This window comes from Octopus bimaculoides, chromosome 26, assembly GCF_046866305.1.
Source record: "Octopus bimaculoides isolate indiv1 chromosome 26, ASM4686630v1, whole genome shotgun sequence".
NCBI classification, from domain to species: Eukaryota; Metazoa; Mollusca; class Cephalopoda; order Octopoda; family Octopodidae; genus Octopus; species Octopus bimaculoides.
This window is the reverse complement of record NC_142953.1, coordinates 5173139-5180638: the sequence shown is the minus strand read 5'-3', so window position 1 is coordinate 5180638 and position 7500 is coordinate 5173139. Positions and strand designations below refer to the sequence as shown.

The 7500-nt window shown below is 36.2% G+C and overlaps 1 protein-coding gene across 2 annotated transcripts in view; it reads right to left on the bottom strand.

Annotated features, from left to right (window-relative positions):
- LOC106880671 (epidermal growth factor receptor substrate 15-like 1) overlaps nucleotides 1-7500 on the bottom strand; it is a 72541-nt gene that overhangs the window by 18096 nt on the left and 46945 nt on the right. The window lies entirely within an intron of this gene.

Below are 7500 nucleotides of genomic sequence, written 5' to 3'. Positions count from 1 at the left end.
ACAAAGATTTTAACATTAATTCAAGACAAAAATAGGGAAGACATATATAGACAAATAAATGAATCCTCAGTACTTGGCTGGTACTTCAACCGATCCCAGAAAAATCCCTATTGATCTATCTTGTCCACCCACATACATATATACACAACGGGCTTCCACACAGTTTCTGTCAGCAAAATTCACTCACAAGGCAGTGGTCAGTTTGTGACCAGACTAGAAGACACTTGCTGAAAGTGTTTTCTCAGTGAGACTGAACTCAAGACCATGGGTTTGCAAAGTGAGCTTTTTATCCACACAGCCATGCTCACACCTACAGCAGTGGTAGCAGCAGCAGCATAAAAGAAGTGAATTTAATCTCTACTGAGGTTCGTAATAGTATCACATGAAAAAGAAGCAGGGGCAGGCATTGTTCTTCAACATTAATGTTAATGACATTTGCAACAGTGGCTAATATTGATTTCTTATATATTGATTCAAGGCCAAAAATTATTGGAGTGGGAGGTAGAAGAGGATCTCAATGGCACACCTTGCCCTTCCAGTATGTGAGCAGTTTGTGTTTAATGGACTTTAGAGGGAGGGATGTAAGGCAAAGCATGTAAGGGAATGGAAGTCTCTAGGTCAAGGTATTTAGCCAGTTGCTACTTCTGGTTTTTAAACAAGCAAACGGCTAGTTTAACCCTTCAGCATTTAAACCAGTCATATCCAGCCAAAAATATTCTACTTGTTTTATGTTGAAACTGACCACACCCAGCCTCTCATACCAACCCTACAATGCCATTCTAGAAGTTAAAAGTTAGCTCATCAAAACCGCAAAGCTACAAAATAATGCATGATTAATTCAAAACAATGTGAACAAGAGCGCTCAGAGGGCGCCGCAAACCTCCACCAAGGTGACACCAATGTCCTCTCGGCGATTAGCCAGAGATGATTTTTAAAATGAGAATATCTGAAATAAACTCAACTGCTCTCACAAATGAAAATACTAAAAATGAACCCGACCGCTCTCAAAAATTACATAAAAAAAAAAAAAAGGAAAAATAATCCAGAATCCTTGTCCAGTACTTGATCGATCCCAATGGTAGTCATGGAATGTGAAGGTGGGTGTGTGGGCCGTGTTTGTAATGCTGTGTGTGTGTCATCTGCAGTGGGAACAGGACAGTTTTCTCTATGAAGGCTTTTTTCAGTCTATCCACTGATATATCATCTTTACAACCATTAAGGTCTATAGTGAAAACTTTATCCATGCATGAAAGAAAACAGAAAGGACCTGCATCTGGTGTTGTTAATGGAGGTTTAATAACATTGTTGCAGACAAAAAACTTGAGTCCAAGAAGTAAAGCTTCCTTCAAGGCAGAGCTAGAGATACAATTGTCAGGTAGGTAAGAGGTTTTAAACAGGAGAGATATATTCAAAATTGGGAAAACTAAAAATTGTCAGGGATAAATTAAATTTATTATTGTTACTGAATATGTTAGTGTTATTTAATTTCTGAACAGTTTTGCTGCCGTTTGTTTATGTAGTTTGATTTCTTTATCCATCAGTCTCTATTAAGATAGAGACGTGAATAAAATTAATAATAGAGAAACGAAAATAAAACTTTGGAAACAGCAACGTCGTCATAACTTATGTGGAAATCATGAGCATGCTTTCTAGGAAGATAATCAGAGAAAGACTTGAAAGTCAACATAAGATCATAATACTTCATGCAAGTAAAGTAAATATAACAAATAATCCAGAATCCTTGTCCGGTAGCAGATCAGTCCCAAAATCTAATCAGTTCATGCCAGTCACGAAGCCAAACATCCCTGAAAGTTTCATCCGAATCCATCCAGCAGTTCTTGAAATATTTTGTCCACAGACAAACAAACAAACACAACTGAAAACAACACCTCCGCCTTCGCACGTGTGTGTGTGTGTGTGTGTGTGTGTGGTATTTAATGCTTCTATACTTGAAGCCTGGCAGCAACCTCTTCAATGAGTCTACGCTGCACCAGTAATTGTGTGAAACAAAACCACAGAGACATTCACAAAACACATCACAACCACCGCCACCACCAACAACAACAACACCACTCCATCATACCTTACTATTACACTATTACATCCAACTGCTACAATTTGGAAGGGTGGTGGTGGGAGCAGATGGACTCACTAGAGTACAGAGCTAAGTACTGGTTTGCTCTATTGTTTTTAGTGGATTCCACCACCGCCACCAAGACTATGCTTCTTGACCTGAATAGAACAAATGGTTCTATCACTGCTTTTGTGGAGAGAGAGAGAGAGAGAGTGACGGAGTGGAGGAGGTGACACGGAGCTCACACTGCAATATTTTTACTCCCAATTTGTACCAATTTTATTAATGCCTCAAGAGTGGAGAATAAAAAGATTATAAAAAGCAGACTTTATGGACAAATATTCTCTCTTAATGGCATAGAGCACACATTTACAGGTGCACATGTGTATATGCATGTGTATATATACATACATACATATATATATATATATATATATATATACATATGCATGTGTGTGTGTATATATATATATATATATGCATGTGTTTATATACATACTTACATATCATCATCATCGTTTAACGTCCGCTTTCCATGCTAGCATGGGTTGGACGATTTGACTGAGGACTGGTGAAACCGGATGGCAACACCAGGCTCCAGTCTGATTTGGCAGAGTTTCTACAGCTGGATGCCCTTCCTAACGCCAACCACTCAGAGAGTGTAGTGGGTGCTTTTACGTGTCACCTGCACGAAAACGGCCACGCTCGAAATGGTGTCTTTTATGTGCCACCCTCACAAGCCAGTCCAGGGGCACTATGTGTGTATATACATACATATGTATAAATATATATGTGTATATACATAGATACATATAGATATATGTGTGTATATACATACATATACACATATATATTCACACACACACACATGCACAGAAATGCGTATATGCATGTGTATGTATATGTGTGTGTGTGTGTGTGTGTGTGTGTGTTACTTTTAATCAACAGGAAGTTATAACAGTGACTCGAGGGCCAACAGTTTCATGAATGGCACTTATATTTAACAAGTGGCTTCAAATCAAGGTGCTGGCTTCTTTATAGAGAGTGAATTGCTGTTGTTTCCAGACCATTTGATTAGAAATTTAAATTGGAGCATCACGTGAAAGAAATATGCATATTTTTCCCAAATATTTTGTTAAGCGGAAAGAAGTCTTGAAAGAAATATAAAAAAAAAAAAGGAGATAAAATGCAATAAAAATATGCATTGACATAGATAGATGCATGGCACCCTGGGCAAGTATGTGTTTTCTACTGTAGCCTAAGGCTGACCAAAGCCTTGTGAGTGAATTTAGCAGAGAAACTGAAAGAAGCTGGTCGTGCGTGTGTGTGTGTGTGTATGTGTGTGTGTGTGTGTGTGTGTGTGTGTGTGTAAGATTGTGGTTTCAATCCCTGGATCAGGCAACACATTGTTTTGCTGAGCTCCAGTCCACTCAGATGGCAAAAATAAGTTGAATAATCCCTTGCCATATCACGGTTCACCTATCGCAATTCACCTTTCACAATTAACCTGTCACAGTTTATTATTTAAGCTTACAGTTGGAGCCTGGTGCAGCTCTCCAGCTTGTCAATTCCTGTCAAACCGTCCAACCCAAGCCAGCATAGAAAGCGGATGTTAAATGATGGTAATAAGAAACAACAAAGAGGAGGGAGAGAGAGAGACGAAAACATTCCAGTAACCAGAGGCTGGAGTGTGTCTGTAAGTGATCAACTGCCATTCATCAAGTGGCTTTTCTGTAGATGTAGTCCAGGATGTCCTTGTGCATAACAGCAACACTATCCCAGATTTGAGAACAGGTCTCCATTACAGGCTTCAACTTGAACCTTGGAGAGTATAAGCAGAAATGCTTCTTGCATTGCCACTCGCCACTACTGAGATGACTTTTATCTTCCTCGAATATATGTGTGTATATATATATATATATATATATATATATATATATATATATATATATATATGTATATATATATACATATGAACTGATATCCTCTGTGTCCAACTCATTCTCTATCTCTAATCATCTGTCACACTATTTTCACTCAGAACATTTCTTATTCTGTTTCATATCCACATTATACATTGACCTCATATCTCTCTCTCTCTCTCTCACTTTCCAGGTAGGCAAGCCTCAGCAACACACCTGCTCTTCTTCCTTTGTTATAGTTTCCTATTCCTCCAGTCTATGCCCCGCTTGTCTGAGGGGTCTTGTCTTATGGGTACTCAGCAACTTCATCAGTGCTGGTGCCACATAAAACTCACCCAGTGATCTCTCAAGCGGTTGGCATTAGAAAGAGCATCCAACTGTAGATTAAGGAACAGCATCCAACTGTAGAAACCATGTCAAAGCAGACACAGAACCTGGCAGAACTCCCAGGTTCATCTAGCCTTGTCAAACCAGCAAACCCATGCCAGGATGAGAAAGGGTATGTTAAATACTGATGATGATGTTGTTGATGTCTGAAGGAGCATTAAACAAAAATATTTCTTGCTGTTAGATTAGAAATAATGGAGAACTTTACATATGTTACAAACATCTAAAATGTCTGAGATATCAGTTGATGATAAAATTTTAATTTTTCGCACTGTTAATCATGTCTTCGGAGATGAAAAGCTGTTTTTAATATTGAGATGGACACCATAGTTTGAATGGAAACCAAACCAATCGGAATATAGTGTAGGTGTAAATATTAAAGGCTTGTTCGTTTCAAAAGAAGAGTTTAACAGTGCGAAAAATTATAAACATGTACGTTTATCTTCACTGTCTGACTCTCTCCTACATTTTTTTTATATATATATATATATATATATATATATATATATATATATATATATATATGTATAAATACATATATAAAAATACATACATGTATATATACATATACACAGATACATATATACACATACATACATACATGTATACATATACATATATATATATATATACATACATACATATGTATACATACATGTATGCATACATATACATATATACATATACATATACATATGTATACATATATGTGTATACATATATATATATATGTATGTATACATATATATACATATATGTGTATACATATATATATATGTATGTATACATATGCCATGCAGTGGGACTGAACCTAAAACCAGGTGACTGCAAGATGAGCGTCTTAACCACACAGTCCAGCCTTCACTTATAAAAGAAAGTTTCACAGGCTTTCATATTACAAAAGCTATTGAAACATGAAGTCATTAATGTCCATTCATTATGACCATGATTTAATTAGAATAGTCAGAATTACAGTATGTATGACAATCAAATTCAAAATGTCTAGTTATGTGTTTTGTTTTATACAGTAATTCAATTAATTAATTCAATAAAATAATTAATTAATTATTAAAAATTAACTTAGTGTCTTATGAAACTCAAATTAATTTCTAACTTCATTGAATCAGTGTTAAATTGAATTATCTAATGAGTAAATATATTAATAAAATTAACAATAAAATTAACAATAAAATTAACAATAAAATTAACAATAAAATTAACAAAAGACAAATAAACACTCATAATAATAATGATGAATTTTTTTCTACTATAGGCACAAGGACTGAAACTTTGGGAGAGGGGGGGGCTAGCCAATGACATCAACCCCAGTGCATAACTGGTACTTATATTATTGGACGAAAAGATGTGTGTGTGTGTGTGTGTGTGTGTGTATGCAAGCTTCTGTCTTTGCCACCTTCAACACTTGACAACTGTTGTTGGTTTGTTTACAGCCCCATAACTCAGCAGTTTGGCAAAAGAGACCAACAGAATCAGAATAAGTACCGGGTTTAAAATTTTAAAAAAATAGTAAGGTTGATTTGTTTGGCTAAACTTTCTGAAGTGGTGCCCCAGCATGACCACAGTCCAATGACTAGAACAAATATAAAAATATGAGAAGAAAAAAAACATACAATGAACAATGTTGTCCCTGGTATCCTTTATCTTTTATGTGTTTCTGTCACCAGACTACGGCATGTTGGGGCACCGCCTTGAGGGATTTTCTGTTGAATAAATCAATCCCAATACACATTTTCTTTTTAATCTTGGTGCCTATTTTATCAGTCTCTTTTACCAAACCGCTAAGCTACAGAGACATAAAGACACCAACACCAGTGAAGGCCATCAAGCAGTGATGGCCTTCATTCAGTTTCTGTCTACCAAATCCATTCACAAGGCTTAAGTCAGCTCGAGGCTATAGTAGAAGATACTTGCCCAAGGTGTCAAACAGTGGGACTGAACCCGGAATTATATGATTGGGAAGCAAGGCTTTTACCACACGGCCACGCCTGCGCCTACACACAATGAAAAACCAAGCTGAATATATGAAGATATGACACTACAGAGAACGGTGATCAAATTCAAAATACCATTGATTATGCAACCATGTGCCAGCTTGATCGAGGCTAACCCAGGGTTAAACAAAACCAACACAACCCTTACACCATGACAACATTGCTGAACAAATAATTGATACAAGGTGCCCCATCCCCGCACCCTTTGGCTGTTCATTTGTATTCGTTATTTACTCAATAGCTGTACTTTGGTTTTTATTTTTCATTCAGTTTCTGAACATTTATTAAGTTCTATGAGATTTAGAGACGTACTTATCAATGCTGAACTGTCTCAGATGACATCATTCATTAGCATTAGCAGTATTGTCTCTCCTTCGGCAGTCTGTTCCAAGCATCATTCACAAGACATATGATATGATATGATATATATATATTTATATATCATATATACACACACACACACATATACACATATAGCATACATACACATAAACACATACTCGTAAAATACTGTCTATGTGATCTCAAATTTTAAAGCAAACACATAATTTTCTTATGGTTTCTTAAACATTCACTGGAACAAAACTGTACAAATCCAAATATATGGTACCCTAGACATAACACCTACATGAACTTCTAACTTGTTGTCTCTTGAGGTCTCTGGGTGAGACTTGGATCCAACTTGTACAAATGCAAAACAAAAGTCAAACATAAAATAATAATAATAATAATAATGATAATAATACTAATAATAATAATAATAATAATACATAAGATGTCGAAATATCGTTCAGTAGATGACAATGGCAGTCTTCTTTTAATTTTGACTATATCTTCAGGAGGAGTTACCTCAATCCTTTATATATATATATATATTAATAATAATAATAGTTTCTTTATTGGCACAAGGCCAGCGATTTTGGGAGATGGGTAAGTTGATTACATCAACCTCAGTACTTGACTGGTACTTATTTTATTGACTCCCAAAAAGCTGAAAGGCTAAGTTGATGTTGGCGGAATTTGAACTCAGAACATCTTCAAGATGGATGAAATGCCGCTAAGCATTTTGCCCGGCGTGCTAACGATTCTGCCAGCCCACCACCTT